We start from the raw sequence: 18,918 nt of genomic DNA on the forward strand, positions 1-18,918 counted from the left end.
TTGTTGCACATTTTTTTAAAAAAGAAAAATAATTCTATGGTTCGTTGGTTAATGAGTTGTGTTGGATTTTTTTAAAAAATATATATATTCTATTAAAATGAATAAAAAGTGCGCAGAATTAGATTTAAGAAACTGCTTCAAAGAGAATATAATAGCAATATATAACTTCCTGGAGGTCGAGTTGTGTAAGAGACAGCTACCTCAAGCGTGAATGTGCGAATAATTGCATTAGTGGAAGCATCATTAGGAACCTACATGTTGCTCACATTCACATGATAGGTTCTTGAGTCCACGTGACTATCATACCACGTTGCTATATCTAATGAAGCGTTACCATCTTCTATTTTTATTACTCTGACAAGAAGAAGAACTAAATATTTTTTCTCGATTTTTTGTTGTCACTTTCATTTTTTAAATCAAAATTTGTTGTTGCTTTCATGTAAAAAATGTGTTACTTTTATGTAATGTATTTATAAGAATTATAAATTAAGCGTAAATTAGAATATATAATTTCGAAGTCGTGTAGTATCGATACTTCGGGAAATAATTTATTTTTACTAAATAGCTATCATTTTCGATTTAACATTAACAAATATGATTTTATTCTAGGGACATGAATACAATGCGATACCATTTTATTATTATTATTATTATTATTATTATTATTATTATTTGTTCATTAGCATATTGCATCATTATTTACGCACATTTTTTGTTTTTCATACCATAAATTTTGATTGTAATACGAGTAGAGTTATTACCTTGTAAGTTATATGTATATAGACTATAGTTCTTATCCAAATATATTCAAAGTACTTTTACTTCTAAGGAAACAAGACATTCAACTTTGTCGTGGAGATAAATTGGAGTAGAAATAATAGGTTTAGATTGCAGTAAATTAAACTTGGATAGATTATAAATTCACAAATACTAATATCCATTTTAATACCTAATTAGTACGACAGTATTGACATGGAAGGTGATTATGAATTAAGAATTTTGAAATAAGGAAGCATTTGAAATTTCATATAGTACAGTATTTTATATTTAGTTTAAATCGAAGCATTCAATACAACATGATAAACCAAAGAGATTCTTGTATTCCGCAAACCTCTTCAAATAGGATTGTAGTTTATCATCATCATCATCATAGGTATTCTGCCTTTATTGGCAGGTCACTTGCCGCAGCTGAGAAGCTTCCATGCTCCACGGCTCTCCGTTAACTTCTTCGTCTTCGCGTATGATCTTTCTGTTTTATATCATCCATTAATTGTAATCTCCTTCGCCCCCTCCCTCTCTTTCCCTCTAGAACGTCTCTCATGATACAATCTCTTCTTAGGCAATGCCACAACCAGTTTAAGAGAAGTTCATTTTAGCTTTCAGTTTTAATTTGAAGTGAATATGACAGTTTTTTAATAGTAAATTTATGAAATTCAGAGAAAATGTTAAAGGTTAAACTCCCTCTTCTTTAACTATTTTTATGAACTAAAGTTATGATGATAATAATAAATTGAAGTGCTTAGGTACGGCTATACTCGAAATATTCAGCCATTTTCTTTGGCCTCGGTGCAAACCGTAGTACGTTAAATTTTAAAAAAAGAGAATTTAAATTAATGATGTAATAAGAAGTGCGCTCTGCATTTAGTCAAATGCTTTTACTACCACGAATATTATTATTTATCACAAGTAAATAATAATTGATATATCTGTTTCACTTATAATGTTGCTGAGATTAAAATCCTGCCATAATTTCATTACATGAATATGAGGGCAAATTTATGAGTCGTGGAATCAAATTGGAAGCAAATTTAAACCAACAAATGGGGAAATGCAGACAGTGTAGGATTCTACAATAAGTATTTGTTACTAATATACTTCTAATGATTGGATCGAAATTTCAAAGCATAATAAGATGCATTACGCAAGTAAGAAATACTAGAGGAATGCATACGACTTTAGAAGGAAAGTATCTGAATATCAACTTTGTGTAACCCAAGAAAGAATACAAAGGAGTTGGAATTAAGTTAGGATAAGTAACTAGTATGAAATAATAACAATTGAAACTATAATTTTCAACGCCGAAGTTGTTTGGTTCTATTCTAATTGTTATTTGGCTATCGCGTTTACTTACGGCAATTCTCCGCTATCACGTCGTTAGTTAAATATCGGCAGATGCTGCCACTCTCGCCGGTTCGTAAGTAATGCTTCTATTTCGTTGATTTTAACAACGAAAGAAAGTATTTTGATCAGCCCCTGATCTTCTTGTTTACCTAACACATTATCCTTTGATGATTTACCAGAGAATGTCGAAGTGCAATTGCTGATTTACAGTTGTATCGAGTATCTGTAATGTATTAATAAATATTATTTTAATTCTTCATGAAATTTGTGGATTGGAACTTAATTCTGATCAGCTTTAACTGTGTGCCTGTAAATACTGTACTTGATTTTCCAACAACATACCTCTGTCAATCATCGTTACTCTCTACACTATTTTTAATGTGTAAATATGATTATCCTTTTAATTGTGTATTTATAGTATAAAAACTTATGTAGAGGCTTACAGGAATCACCGTAATGATACAAGTACAAATATATTATTGAAATGTACAGCCACGAACATAAATAAGTAGAGGTTGAACCCATAACAAATAAAGATTTTACATCAATTTATTTATGTTCGTGACTATACAAATCCTAATTTATTCAGATTTTTTAATTTTCCAAAGCGAATGTTTTAATACAACTGTAATATTCACTTTTTACATTAGTGATAAATTTCTTCCTTAACCCGTTCTACTATTTTATTTCCAGAGAAATGCTTCATCTAATATTTTATCAATTCTGTTGTATAACTTATTTATGCATGTTTATCAATTTCTAAACTAATATTTCGTTCATTTTTGTTTCCTAAAACATCTTTAGAATTTACACTAAATTTTAAGTTGTAATAGTGACATTTTGCATTATATTAGTGAAAGGTTTTTTAACCCGAAAATTGATAGTGTACCAAGTTGTAATCATGTAATCTAGTTCAAAATTATTTTGCTTAGAGTTTAAGAGAATAGCCAGTCTTGTTGATATATAATAATATCACATTAATAAATAAAAAAAAACCTACATTATTAAATATCACCGAAATCATTGTTTGAAGTTTTGAAAATATTTCAAAGTAGAAACTTCCGTATAAAATATGTTTAATTATGCAAAATAAATAAGGATGTTATAGAAAAGTAAAGATTTAGGGAACCTGAATCATGAAAGAACTACCCAAATATGTTTTTCATTTTTCATAGACTGTTATGGACTTAAACACATACTGCAACAGAACACTGCTTATTCACAAATTTATAGATGCTTCCTCACGCTTATTAAAACTGCATCTTGCTATGCATATTTATTTAAAAATTCTTTGATTTCGCAAATACACCATACGAAGTAATAAAACCTAAATTGAAAATAAGGGGTTTCCCTCCATTAATATATACTGTCATGTAAAAATGTTTTAAAAGTAAAGTCATATTAAACTGTAAGTAATATACAAATATATTAACAAACTAACAGAAACGTCTTTTGTTATCCCAATTGTGAATTTTTTGGGTTTCAACGAACATAGTCGTATAACCAGCTAGACAACAATAACGTAACAAACACGTATGCACTTAAAATGATTTAACATAAATTCCTTTACAGAAAATGTAAACAAATTAATTTTAATCTACTCACTGCTAGAGTGATAAATGTTAATGATGCAATATAAGTACATACTGATAGAAGGCATTCCTAAAATTTCAAATTCTAAAATATGATAAACATATTCTGATTAGACATAAAAATTAATTGATACTATTAACTACGGATTTCATTCAGAAAATAAATAATTATAAATCTTTAAACTTTACAGATAAATGCATAATTAAAATTAGGAAAATTATATACTTTTAAAAAATAATATAAAATTCATCAATATTAATAATATTTTAGAAAGTTGTTTTTCGATAACATAAAAATACTCATGGTATATTCAATGCGCAATTCAAATAATGTAGAAATTTTTATTCAGAAATTTACTGTACTTTTGCAGAAATTGAAATTATAATTTCACTGACAGCAACTCAGACCAAAGTTAGTTTAAGTTTTCAAGTAGAAGAAAGTTGACATAATCATTAATAAATTACATTAGTTGTTTTTGAGGTTTGAGTTTTAAACTTTTCAGAAAAGTAGAGTCAGTTTCAAGTCCTTTACATTAATATCGAAACATTAATAATAAATAAATCTAATCTTGAACATAGATTATTATTACTCACTACCTAAGATAATTATAGTGTAGTAAAGAGAAGGAAGGAGTAACACATCATACAATAAAAACCTATAATATAATCTATTAGTGCTAAACCATAACAAATTCAGAATGCTTAACCATTAACCATATTAGTGCTAAGCCATTAACCATCATCTTCAAAATGCTTTAAATGCTTTTCACTTTATTTCAACATTATTTCATTCTAGGGTCAATCCATGCAAAGTGACCTTGAAAAATAAAAATTGCCGCTCGACCTTTAAAAAAAATTCATTTTTTTCATGAATGTTTATTCTATATCAGGGCACTTCAAAACCACAGTTAATTATTTTTTACATCCCATGACGACGCAACGGGTGCCGCCATTTTGATTTTTTTGATTTTAGGCGTTTACATTTTTCTGAATATCTCACCATGTATTTGTCCTAACAAATTGAAAATTGCTGGACGTCTCCAACTCGTGGAGAGTTAAAACTGATCTCTTAACATTTTTGCCTAAAACCATTTGAAGGGGGTGATATCAGGGCCTATAGTAGCAATATTTTTGGACATTGAAATCCCTTTTGGGAAGAGGAAACCACTGATGTAGAGGTCTGAATTTGTGTGTGCATGTAGTCCGGGGTCATAAATTAATACACAAAAATTTACAGACCTGTAGCTGCTCCCAAAGTCTTTAAGAAATCGTAAAGTTGTAGAATTATGCCAATTTAGCATATTTCACTGTTCAATATCTCCAATGGGCCTGAATAAAAAAATCTGAAATTTTGGGAATAGCTAGTCCTTTAGTATACCATAAAACACAAAGCGCGTTTTGTGTTTTTGAGCAGAAGGGGGTCAAAGTATTAAGTAATGACGTCATACTCTAGGAGGTGTTATGTTCATAAAATTTTTTTGGACATTGAAAACATGTTTGGGAAGAGGAAACAACTTACGTAGAGGTCTGAATTTGTGAGTACTTGTATCCGGGGTCACAAGTTAATACACAAAAATTTACAGACCTGTAACTGCTCCCGACGTCCTGAAAAAAAATCGTAAAGGTGCATTTTGTATTTCCTCGCCTTCTGCTGATAGCGGTATTCTTCACCAGTGCTGCTGTGGGTCTGATAAGACAATGTGATAACTAGAGGAAAGAAACGAGCTTGAGAGCCTTGACTGAACTAACCATTCATCCTACTTTATTTGTCTTCACAACAACAAATTTCCAGTAGATTTTATGAATAAAACACCTCCTAGAGTATGACGTCATTTCTTAGTACTTTGACCCCCTTCTGCTCAAGCACAAAACGCGCTTTGTTGTGTGTTATGGTGTACTAAAGGACCAAGTATTCCCAAAATTTCAGATTTTTAAATCCAGACCCATTGGAGATATTGAAGAGTGAAATATGCTAAATTGGCATAATTCTCCAACTTTACGATTTTTTAAGTCCTTTGGGAGCAGCTACAGGTCTGAAAATTTTCGTGTATTAACGTATGACCCCGGACTATATGCACACACAAGTTCAGACCTCTACATCAGTTGTTTATTCTTTCCAAACACGTTTACAATGTCCAAAAATGTCCCTGATTTCACCCCCTTCAAGTGGTTTTAGGCAAAAATGTTAAGAGATCAAAGTTTTAGCTCTGCACGAGTTGGAGACGTCCAGCAATTTTCAATTTGTTAGGACAAATACATGCTGAGATATTCAAAACAACGTAAACGTCTAAAATCGAAAAAGTGAAACATGGCGCCAGCCCCTGTGTCGCCATGGGATGTTGTAAAAAAAATTAATTGTGGTTTTAAGTATCCTGCTCTAGGATAAACATTCATGAAAAAATTAGATTTTTTGGAGATGGTCGAGCGGCACTTTGCGCCAAACGGAATTGAAGAGATTTTTAAACTGATCCTAAAGTAAAATTCAACGTTCCAATTATTTCTTCTGCAGTTCTCTCTTTTTCTTTAACATTATAAATCTCTCAATTTATAACCTTGTACATTTAATTTTTTTCTTTTTTTCTTTTTTTCTTTTTTTTTTTGTTTATAGGACAAAATCTCCGTCATTTTAATATTTTGACATTTAATGCTACGTTTTGAATGATTTTCAGAACAAAAATTTACACAAAGTAAAAAACTATCTTGGGCTAAATTTTACTGAGGTATGGCCAAATTCAAGGTCTAAATTATGGGTAAATATTCTTTCAAATTTTGTTTTAAATATTAAGTATCGGTTCAGACGAGCAGAAAACTCTGTTACGGACCCGCGCGAGTAGGAAATAACGTTGGTTCTTATCATTCATGCCACACGAGCAGATTTTCCCGCGCGACTCTGCTGCGGACCCGCATAGGGCAAAAGTTGAGTTGCGGGGACTGCTGGCTCGCAGCGAGTCCGCACAGGTGTAGCGGGTCGGTAAACCATTGCTGGCAATGAGACAAGCCACACGAGTAGACTTACCTGCGTCCGCAGAAATGGAAATCGAAGAACTGGCTGTAGAACTATTCATTAACGAAATACAAAAATATCCCGAGATATGGTATTTAAAGTGTGAAAAATATCAAGACAGAAATTAAAAGCGAGATGCATGGAACAAGATGTGTGAGACCGTAGGACTATGTGAGAAATTTTAATGAAAGAGCAAAGAAGAAAAAACAGCATTGATATGTGTTATTATTACTTTTTAATGTAATAATCTAATATTCATGTTGTTTTACTAGTGTCTAGTAACACCTTAGAACTAGAGTCACGTTGTCGTTAAGTCTTAATTGTTTTGTTTTTCGTTTGTTTGGTTTTCTTTTGCTTTGTTTTTCTTGCTTATCAATCCCTTGTCTGTGGTTGCCCTGTTGTGGTGACCTTCCCTTCCCTTTCCTTTCTTTCTCCATTTCTCATTTACTTATGAAATAAAGGATAGGAAAAGAAAAAGAAATAAACATTCGAATGATGATACTTCGCCGGTTTTGAATGCTCAAAGCACCGGCTGAGAGTTACGAGGCTGAGCGAATATAATAATAATAATAATAATAATAATAATAATAATAATAATAATAATAATAATAATAATAATAATAATAATAAAATTTCATGCAGTATTTACATTTGATCTTCGTTTAGCATCCCTTTTCAACAGCCAGGTTATGAACCTTTATTGTGATATTAAAAATATACAACAAATAGGTTTGGAGAACCACACTCTATTGTTAATGCAGTTCCTTGATGAGATTTCTTATATCACTTACTGCAGAATGAAAGGACCATTTGTAACACAGCATTATACTTTAGATCGAGGTCACGTATTATATAACCTCTGTGCTGAAAAGGGACGCTGAAGTCCAATAACAACCATCAACATCATAGCAGAACAGAAAAGAAAAAAAAAACATCGTTTTTCGGCTGACAATTTGCCGTCCATTGTTAACGTATTAAATTTTAAAATTATTAGATTTAACACGAAAATTAGTTGAACATGAGAGTACTCATGAGGTTTAAAAAAAGCGTACTGGATGGGTAAGAAAAATATTAGTTCTCGTATAATTGATAATACTTGCACATTGTTGCTAATTTAGAGATAGCAACTGAATGTTTCTTGACATAAAGAACAACTTAAAATGTTGCTATGAAGCTCTACCTATGTAACTTACAAAATAATCAGCCCATCTTTTTCTGTTTTCGTTTGCTTCATTGCCTCCTTGTGGTGTGCTACACATATTGGGAATTTTCTCAAATCCTTTTATAGTTATTCGTAAAATATTTGATCCACCTTCCTCCTGATGATCGCATTTCAATAAAAGTGTACTTACAAAGCTCCATTAGATACTCTATTTTAGGCATAAATTTTGAACTTCCCTATCCACTTAGATTGTAAATAAGTAAGTGGAAATTTTGATATTATATAAATGACGCCCTTCCTCTTTTAGCAGTGGAATATACGAAAGCCTTGAAACATGTTCCATTGTTTTATGTAAGAGTTCAATTCACATCTTTAACTTAAGATACTCTCACACACGGCACTGTGTGAATATATAAAGGGAAATGTTACAATTATAAAAATAGACCCGTTTCCCACCTTAGAAGTGGACTATTTGGAAACATTAAATCCGTGGAGCAGCACGTCTTTTAATTTCTGATGATACAGTTGCTTCTCCGGATACCTCTGTATTGGAGACCCTGTTGGAGAAACATCCTGCCCACCCCGGCAATTTCATTGCGCCGGATCTTCCTTATGGTCAACACACTTTTCAAGGAGCTTCGACTATGGAGGTTCAAAAAGCAATTAACTCCTTTCTGTCAGGCAGCGCGGGAGGTCTAGATGGGCTTCGTCCTTCAATTCTTAAATCAAATATTTTTATTTAAGAGTTTACATTCGGAATTTCACATCTCCAATTTAAGCGAATCCTTACATTGAACACTTTCTCAATATATAAAAGGAAATTTCACTACTATAGAAATGGAATGAAATCTTTGAGTTTTACGTCCAACGATTATGCCGGGTAGGCTAAAGGAAACGGTGAAGATGAGAGTGAATGAAATGGTAGAATGAAGAAAGTGGGAGGAAATTGGATAATACAAGAAAACCCAAGCACACGGTGTTTGTCCACCACAAAGCCCACTTAAAGCGAACTGGGATCGAACCAGGAGCGCCATGCACCAGAGGTGAACGCACTACCACTAAGCTACCGCGACCCCACTACTACAGAAATCCCCCTTCTTCTCTTCAAAAGAAAAAAATCAAAACGCTGGAACCTGTGCTCCATTATTTTTATTTAGGTGTTTACATTCCGAATTTTTCATCTCTAACCGAAGTGAATTCTCACATTTGGCTCTTTGTGAATAAATAAAGGGAAATTTTACCGTTACTGAAATGCTTCTCTTACCCTCTTAGGAGCGAAATATTTAGAAACGCTCAAATAAATGTCTAATTTTTAATTTATAGTTGCCAACATATGCCAAAAATTGAAATTAGTCACGCAACAGTTAACCCACGCTAGTGGACGCTAATAACAACTGAAAATGTCTACGAATAAGTCAGGCCCGTATCCAGGGGTTCTAGGGGGGCCGGACCCCCTAAATTTTTGCTAGCCCCCCTAAAATTTTCACGGTAGGCTTGCAAATGAACTATAATATGATGATTAACTATAATATGGTTGGATCGGGCCTCTCCCAACTTCAGGAGCCCCCTAAATTTTTGGGCTGGCTATTGGCCTGGAATAGGTCCCCGAATGTCATACTTTTTGTATTCATACAAATGATAATTAGTTAACATAATTAACTGACATTTAATGTAACAGCTAACATTTGAACTGGTGGCATCAGAAGTCTTATGATAGTATCTTCTGCTTTAATTTTATCACTTAACGTATTATCGTTAACAGTTCATCAAACGAAGTGCTGCTCATGCGAAAATAATTTTAAAAACTTCTCTTTGTCATTGCGTAAATCAATAAACATGGAAGACAATTGTAGCTGAAAATAAAATAAACTGTTTTCTATAATGAACTGAAACGCCCGCCCGAGTTTGTTGCGAGCCCGCAGCAGACTTTTCTGCTCGTCTGAACTGGTTGATCTGTGACGCCCGCACGAGTCTGCTACGTGTTTGTTGCGGGTCCGCAACAGACTTTTCTGCTCGTCTGAACCGAGCCTAACACGAATTCTTAAAGAAAAACTGAATGGTGTAAAGTTTAGATTATAAATACATAAAATCATATTTTGTGTTCTTCCTAACTGAAATCAAATCATGTTTTTCTTCCTACCTTTTATTTTAGCTTTCATTTTTCACTTGCAATAATTTTTACTTCTTTAGTTTTACTTATATAATTAATATTAAAGAAAGCAACGCTCTGAGAGCCAAAGACCATACTAATGTGCTCAGCCGCATGGCCAGAAATTTACCTTCTTGTGTTAATGCTGGTGTACTTGCTGGTGGCAACATTCTATTTTCCTTATCCTTGATAATGTAATAGTACTACATCTACTTTCACATTGTTGGATAAATTTTGAAATAGATTTATAGTCACTTATTGGTACATTCTTTCTGTAATTAATTAATATGCAACTATACAGTACATTTTCGTAAACTACTTTAGAGTTGTTATAATCTAAAATTCAAACATCGTGAGTATCCTTCTATTAAGTATACATGTAACTGACTTACTCAAAATTATAGCTTCAAAATTGTTAGATCTTGCAATTTTATGCAAATGGTCTTCTCACATTAGTCTGTAAAACCAAAACAAGACAAAACGAAAGGATTTGGCAAAATACGAAAGCTAAAGACAGCTAAGAGAAGCTTGAACTCTTTGTTGTTGTTCACTTAATCTTCGAAACTGTGCATAGAAATTAGAAATCTTGTACAAATATCTTTTCTAAAATATAAAACTATAGATGAGATATGGCTTTGCTAAGTTCAAACACGGAAATGAAGGTAGTGTTTTCCTGGTATCAAAAATGGGATTTTATTTAGAATATTTTCCTTGAACCCTAGAGTGAGATGAGACTGACTACTACGAAAGTCGACACGGAGGGAACAGTGAATTGGTCATTTTCTCCCTGTTTGATCAAATATTCGAAGGTTTGGATCATAAGAAATTAAAATTTTAAGTAGAATTCTCTCTAGGTTTCAAGCTGAAAATAAAGGGTTTCGTGATATATAAGTCGCGAGTTTAATTTAAAAAGCAACTTGAGTATTTTCTCCACATTCATCATATTCATGCAAGATTTAAGTATACAAATTTACAATCTTGATTTTTTAAACCTCTATGATGTAAATATGACGGGTTTTTGCTAAATTCAGCTACAGATGGTAGAGGAAGACTACTAGCTTATCTCGGCGTTCATCAGATATCTTAAACAATTTTTCTGATGGAATAGAAATTTTCTACAAGTGTTCCGAGTGAATTCTAGACTGTGAAAACACAGAATTTAGCAAAGTAGAGGCAGAAGAGACTTTGAAGTTTGTATCTTCGTTCACCAGTTCTTAAAATGTTGTAGGAGCTTAACCCTTTACCGGCCAAATTATTTAACAGCATCCAAAAAATTTTTCTTTTTGTATTTATACAATATAATTTTGTCCCTAGAAACTAAAATAATAATTATTTTGGAAAAAAATGAATGCGGAGCTGCTGACTCTTGAAAGGAAGTCCGTAAGTTCAAGAATTCACGAAGAAACGCAGCAAATCCACTACTAACATCACGTCAAGTGTTATGACGTAGTTTGTAACTTCAAATACACAATGGCGGTAGAGGATTAAAATTTAGTAGAAATTATTTCCGTAAACCCCAGACTGTCGGTAAAACGTGGTAAAACTTGATATATAATATTCATTAAAACTTGATATTCTAGAAGGTAATAAACATACATTTGAGTGCTTAGAAAATGACATTTACGAATGATTTTTGGAATATTCATTATAGTGTCTTAGAAATTTAAGAGAAATCGCAATTCATAGGCAGAAGTATCCGATTTTGATTGCAACAGAGTGATTAGCTTGGTCCCAACTTCGACAAATCTCAAGTAGAGGTACATTTGGAAAAATGTTTTCAAGAAAAATGTGGATGAACTGAACATTTTGTATATTTTCATGAATTGGTGTGTATTCATGATTCAGAAACTGTGCGAAAAAGTTTGTTTGGCTGGTCTTGAAATTGCTATTTAAGGGATTTATAAAACTCCCCTTAAATCGGAATTGCGGAGTTGCAAGTTTCCTCAAACCAGAAATAGAGTTTATGTACACTGTATTTACAGTCTGTCGAATATTTTCTAAATATAAATCTTACTTTTGCCATTTAAACAACGGGCACTTCAGCAGGTTTTATATAAATTTGATATTGGTCTTAAGTCCAATGTATACACACTGATGTATGTTTCTAAATTTCAAATAATGTGTTGGAAGAATTAAATAAATGAACACTTGACTTATATGACAAACGTTACATTGTGCTAACGGAAGTTTGATAGCAAGAGTCTAAGATATCATATAGTGTTTGATTGCCTGCAGTCGCTTAGAATTTACCTAAGCTTAAACACAAGAGATCATGTTGAAATGCTGGACCAGAGATATATCTTGACTTGTAATTTCAAATGTGGATTACTCTTAGACCTACTTAAATGTTTAAAGAGTTAAATATTGTTTTGATAATAATGGAACAGAAAGGACTTTCTAAGGTTTGCTACGTTACTAACGTATAAATTCAACATGCTGTATACGCACAAAACCTCATAAATGAAGGGTAAGGGGAAATAACAAGGAATGTCCATCATGACATGTATGTGCTTTATCGGGTGCTTTGGTCTATCTGTTGGTGACTCTTGGTACTATTTGACTATATATACCATGCATGCGTAGATGTAGAAATGTCCATGTAAAAAGGGGCAAAAGATTTGACTACCCTATTCTTTTTACGCGGTTTTCAATATTAAAACGCCGTTTTCTCGAAATGCAGTTTGGTGGCATTCCTTCTTTGTTTTCCTCACCCTTCGCATGAAACCTTACTACTAAAATCTCACCACAGAAGAACTAGCTGGACATTCTCTTGCCTGGGCGAAAAGTCGTTACCTGAAACCTCCCGAAATGAAATCTAGGCAGGACAAAACTTCTTCATAATTGTTTATTCAGCGTATAATTTTAAATATACCGCTTAAGAAACTTCATCCTCATATGCATATATACTGTACATAGAACTCCCTCGTGAAAATATCGTTGAGTACACACATTTTCATAGCCGGCTGCTTCATTTTGTGTATGAGGATGGTAGAGGTTGAGGTTTTCTAGGCGGCTGCTTCATTTTCATAGCTTTCTGTCCCGGTGAATGGGATCACACGCTAAGTTGTAGATCCACGTCTAAGTTTTCTTCAGTTAAAAAGGGACGCAAAAATTGAAACCAACTCACCAATAACTTCATTCTCATATGATTACCATTATCTCAATCTTATATCCTCTCAACACATGAAACTTTTAAGCGTTAGAATGAGGCTTAAGCAGCATTGCGTGAGGATATATAAATAAATGAAGATGAAAACGGCTTTACGACATTCAGGAATGAATTCGTACATGTATCATTAACATGTTTATTAACATAAATGATATATGCATTTAGAACACAGAATTTAGTGATTTTTTTTAAAACTAAAGTTAATGAACTTCAAGAAAATGGTATAATCGAAAACATTCAAGGCATGTACAAGGACATCAACGAATTTAAGAAAGGCTATCAACCTCGTGCTTATATATTAAAGAAAGCCATCGGAACAACTCTCATTAATACAGATAGCATTTTGAATAGATGGAAAGATTCTTTGACGATTTAATTAGCCAAAAACTAATGTTCGTGGAGAAAATGAAGTACACACACCCGAACCATATATTCCAGAGCCTAACCGAACAGAAGTAGAAATCATTGTATAGAAATTAACGAAGCAAAAATCCATGTCCCTGCAAGCATCTCATCTATGTCTCAGCCCGGTGAGATGAAATTCCGGCTGAGATAATTTTGTCTGGAGAGGAAAAATTGTGAAACAAGATACACAAACTCATTCCCTTTATCTGTAACAAGGAGAAATTGCGATAAGAGGGGAAGGAATCAATCATTTTCCAATTCACAAAAAAGGCGACAAAACTGTTTCTAATAAATATCGTAGCATTTCTTTTTTGTCGACATCCTATAAAATCCTCTAAAACATTCTGTTGCAATATTGACTCCATATGTAGATGAAATTATTTGAGATTACCAGTTCGGGTTTAGGTGAAATAGATGAACTATCGACCAGATATTTATCATTTGATAGTCTAAAAAAGAAACGGGAATACAATATCCCCTGTACATCAATTATTTATTGATTTTAAAAAGACTTACGACTCAATTAGAAGGGAAACATTGTACAACATTCGTACAGAATTTTGAATACTTTCGAGAATGGCCTGAAACAAGGAGAAGCCTTGTCGTCACTATTACTAAAATTCGTTCTGGGGTACGCTATAATGAAAATCAAAGCACCAGGGTCTAGAGGTGAGTGGTATTCGCCAGGTTATGCGTATGTTGATGGTGTAAATACGCGTATAATAAAGGATAGCAAAAGAAGAATAGAAGAAAATGCAGAGGGCCATTAAAACGCTAGTAGAGACATGGATTTGAAAGCAAATGCAGAGAAAACTAAATACATGGAAGTTTATCGGGTTTGTGATACTGCAAGTTTCGGATAGCGACAAAAACCCAGTAATACTAACGATAAATACTTTCAAATATCTAGGATCAATGTTGACAGACCAAAACCATATGCACGAAGAACTTAAATGCCGACTGAAAGCAGGAAATCCGTGTTATTATTCAGTTCAAAATCTTTTGTCGTCGCAAATTCTGTCGTGGAATTTGAAGCTTAATATATATATAGACGATAATCATGCCTGTTGTTCTGTGTGGTTGCTAAAGAAGGTCGGTTAATCTGAGGGAAGATCGCAGACTGAAAGTTTTTGAGAATAAAATCCTGAGGCGAATATTCGGACCCAAGAGGAACATGAATGGGAAATAGCGGACACTTCATTACGAGGATCTGGATAATTTATACCGTTTACCAAATATTGTTAGGGTCACCAAGTCTAGCAGGCTCAGGTGGGCAGGTCATGTAACCAGAATGGAAAAAAGTAGGAACGCTTTCAAAGCTTCAACTCGAAACCTAATCGGAAAACGATCATTAGGAAGACTTAAGATGGATCTCGCAGAAATAGGAATACAAAGTAGAAACAGGATCAAGTTGACTAAGGACAAAAGTGAATGTAAATTTTTTGTGAATGCTCCATTGAACCTGAAGGTCCCGTAGGCCATACAATGAGTGAGATAGTTTTTTTTTTTAAGGTAAAAACATAGAGTTTATTAATAATTTGTGGAAAACATGAAATAGGGATGGCCTAAAATTTAATTAACAGACTGATTACTTCAAAAAAAAAAAGTTTGTCTGTCAAAAGTCATGAAGATATTTGCACCCTGTGTCTTTATTATGTCTCTTGTGTTTTACTTATTAGCATAGGAGGATAAGACTAGGGAATATTTTCCGTTTTGTATATCTTTAACTTAAGACTAATTAAACATGATCATGTATAAGTACGATTAAAATTTAAGAATTAGTTTCAGGAGTCAAAATAATAATAATAATAATAATAATAATAATAATAATAATAATAATAATAATAATAATAATAATAATAATAATAATAATAAAAATAAAAATAATAATAATAATAAGAAGAAGAAGAAGAAGAAGAAGAAGGATACAGCTCATGGATCCAGAAATGCATACTTGGAATACAAGAAACGTTAAAATCTTTACATTTTTCAAAATGAATAGTTGTATAAAATCATTAGAAATTATTGGAAATCCTACGCATTGAATCTGCTATATTACTTGCTGACTGTTGAATACGAATATTACTTTTTTTATCAAGAAAGTGATGTATTCATCTACACAAAGAATAACCTGATGAGTCATATTTAATTTTACATATCTAAAATTAATAAATTCGGTTATCATGTTCTTTTTGTGCTCCCTTCTTTCAGAAGCTTACATTGAAACTTATTTTCCGTCATGATTTTAAATATAATTATTTGTCAATAATAACTTATTTTATTATATATAAATTGTCAAGTGTACACATTACTCAATATGTGAAAGATAGTGGATTTCAGTGCATGCATACAGAAGAAATGATCATTAGTAACAGATTTCAGTTCGCGACACCTATGCAGTAATACGCATATTCTTTTTTTTTTTTTTTTGTTTGTAAACACAAGCACGTAGTACATTATAATAATTACAAAAATTATAATGGTACGAACAATTTTATCCAAAATAGTTATTAATTAGATGAATACTTATTTACATTTATCGAAACATAAATAATTAACTTCAATAATAATACAATAATAAATGTTAGAATTTAAAAATAAGTGAATAAATAAAACGGCTCGATGCCAACTTTCACCAACAAATTCTGCGGATTTCTCATGGGAAGCTTCGCACTAAACTTTTCCTACTACATTAAGACTAATGTTTAAGAAAAGGTCAATGGTTCCTCTTAGAGAGACGATGGATAATCCTTCAGTTTGTTCTAGTGTGCCATTCAAATCTTTCGTTTTAATGTCTTACAGTAGAAATACTTCTTCTAGTTCTTTGCCTTTTGGCATGGTACCCTGTATTGAAGTGACATTGCCTCTTAGAACTGCCATACTTATTCTTTGTATGAGGAAAGTGCTTGCTCTGTCATTGCCAGAAAACTGCGTGATACGTCTGCCTATTTCTTTTATAAAGTTAATACCTTCTCTGCCCCATGGACAACTGGATTCAATAGCGATAGTTATAAAATGATATTTTTCTGCAAGATTACTGTTTTTTCTCTTTTTTTCGTTTCATTTCGGCTGGCTATATTTCCCGCTTGAATTGAGGAAAAGTGGAGATTGGAAGGAGCGAACGTATCTGAACATGTGAAGTCCCAAATTAGCGCTTTACCTCTCTTCCACGGTAACAGAGTCATCCTATCTGGTCGTTTTCCATCTGTTCTGCTACACCCAATAGGCTCTCTTATTACAGGTATGCCGGCTGAAGTTAGTGCTCTCATTCTAAAGTCATTAACATTTGAGTGGCGAAAGTGTCTACTTGAGCTTTTGGAACATGAAAGGCCATGTAAACCTTTTTTTATTTACTTCGCTCTTACATGCTTGACATTTGTGGGCTTCGCATATATCTGCTCCTAGACGTAACGCAATGGCTATTCGGAAACATTCATCGCTTAAGGTGAAGGCCGAGCGCGGGCGAAGGTAGCGCTTTGAGCCAAGCACCTGCTTCTAAGGAGGAAGCAGAGATTAGTCTGGCTTTGTCTTTTAAGTTGTCTGCTGACTGGAGTAAAAAGGAGAGGTGTGATTTTATGATAGGCGTATCCCATGTGATTTGTTTTGATCTGGTGTTGATTTCGGGTAATTCTAAGCCAACTAATATTGACAAAGTAGTAGAGCAATCCTCAATCTCAGAAGTTTCGTGAGAAATTATATCGTGTTGGAGAAGTGATTCGATTAGGCATTTGGAACCATAGAATAGTGCCAAGAAGGCGGGAATAGCCATATCTAAGGCTCGTCGGTTGCCTAATAATCCAAATTGATCGGAAGAGAAGCCTGAAGCCATGCATTATGAGGAAGAAAACAATTAAGGATGTATTCTAATCCAGATTTGATGGAATCATCGTAACGTTCAAGTAGATCTTCTTCTCTTCAAGAAGGTGAACATCGTAGAAAATATAGCAACCTTGGCATGGTAAAAGACGTTCTTAATAAATAAGAAGCTGAGTGTGCTGAGATTAGTGACAATCGTTGGAAATAATTCTCAAGCTTGGCAGTCTTCTCCTTGCTTCAGAAGTAAGGGCAGATCCCAAGAGAAAAGCGTTTGAAGGCGACATTGATCGAATGCCTAGGGCCGCCTCATTAAACATGGTGAAGAATATATTTGTCTGTTCTGGAGGTGTTTCCAGGAAGCTAATCTCACATCTGGAGTAGTTTAATTGGAGGCCTATTAAAGATGCCTTTGTGTCGATATCATTTAATGTATTTAGTATGGTATCCGGGTCTCCAACTATAGTGCCATCGTCCAAATACCACATATTTAAATCTGTATTTATAGTGTTGACGATTGGTTGTAGCGTTAAGGCAAATAATGTAGGACCTAAGGGGTCAATTGATTATATATATATTACTATTTCGAATCTTTTAAATACAAGATCGTTTATTTTATATTTTTTTCTTTTAATCCTAGGTGTGGATGAAATGAATTTCTGAGTAATTTGATTTTAAGGCGAGCAAAGAAAAATTTCTTCCCGTTAATAAAATCTTGAAGCATTTATCGTAGAAGGTTTACATTTTATATAGATATTATCAATGAGCGCAGACAATGAATAAAGTGTTTCGCAAAGTGGGATCCCTTTGTTTTGTAAAGGAACTTGAACTTTAAAAAATATTCTAAATTTCTAAAAGGAGAAATCTGATATTTTACAGATGTTTTTCTTGAACCCTAGGATGTAGATAAGATACAATTTTGCGAAGTTTAATCCCAGAAGAGGGAAGCTGCACTCTTTTTCCACCTTTTATAAGATTTCTGAGCTTTTGAGTATATAAAGTCAAAATTTTGTACAATGATTTTGTTGAACCCTAGACTGTAAACAAAATGGTTATTTCTGAATTACAACCCATAATGAGGAAGAAACGTGTTTACTTTTACTCGTCTTTCGTCAGAACTCAGAAGCTTTTAGGCATAGGAACTTAAAGCTTTACTATACCTCAGATTCTACACTACGGACAAATCATCCTCTTACAAAATTCATCAGTGAAAAGAATTGGAATGCGGGACGAATCATTTCGTGCTCTTTATTGTATTTCTAAGTCTGTTTGTTTAGTGAGATGAATTATTATACAAATGAATCGATTGTTACAGAAAAAAAACTAAATCCATTTTTTGTAAGAGTGTTTTTTCATTATTTCCCAATTCTCGAGGGATATAGTCAACTTTCTGTGTAGAAAAGACCGGAGGCTAAGGTTTCACAACATTGTAAACACAGCTTTGAGTTATTGTTGAGTGCAGAAAGATGATCATTGAAGATATTTGATGTGGTTCTGGGTTCG

At 33.1% G+C, this 18,918-nt stretch overlaps 1 long non-coding RNA gene across 1 annotated transcript in view; it reads left to right on the forward strand.

The window, feature by feature from the left end:
• The window catches only part of LOC145664345 (uncharacterized), a 319,597-nt gene that overhangs the window by 39,277 nt on the left and 261,402 nt on the right, over positions 1–18,918 (forward strand). The window lies entirely within an intron of this gene.

The sequence above is a fragment of the Thermobia domestica genome, chromosome 11 (assembly GCF_964235325.1).
Source record: "Thermobia domestica chromosome 11, izTheDome1.hap1.1, whole genome shotgun sequence".
NCBI classification, from domain to species: Eukaryota; Metazoa; Arthropoda; class Insecta; order Zygentoma; family Lepismatidae; genus Thermobia; species Thermobia domestica.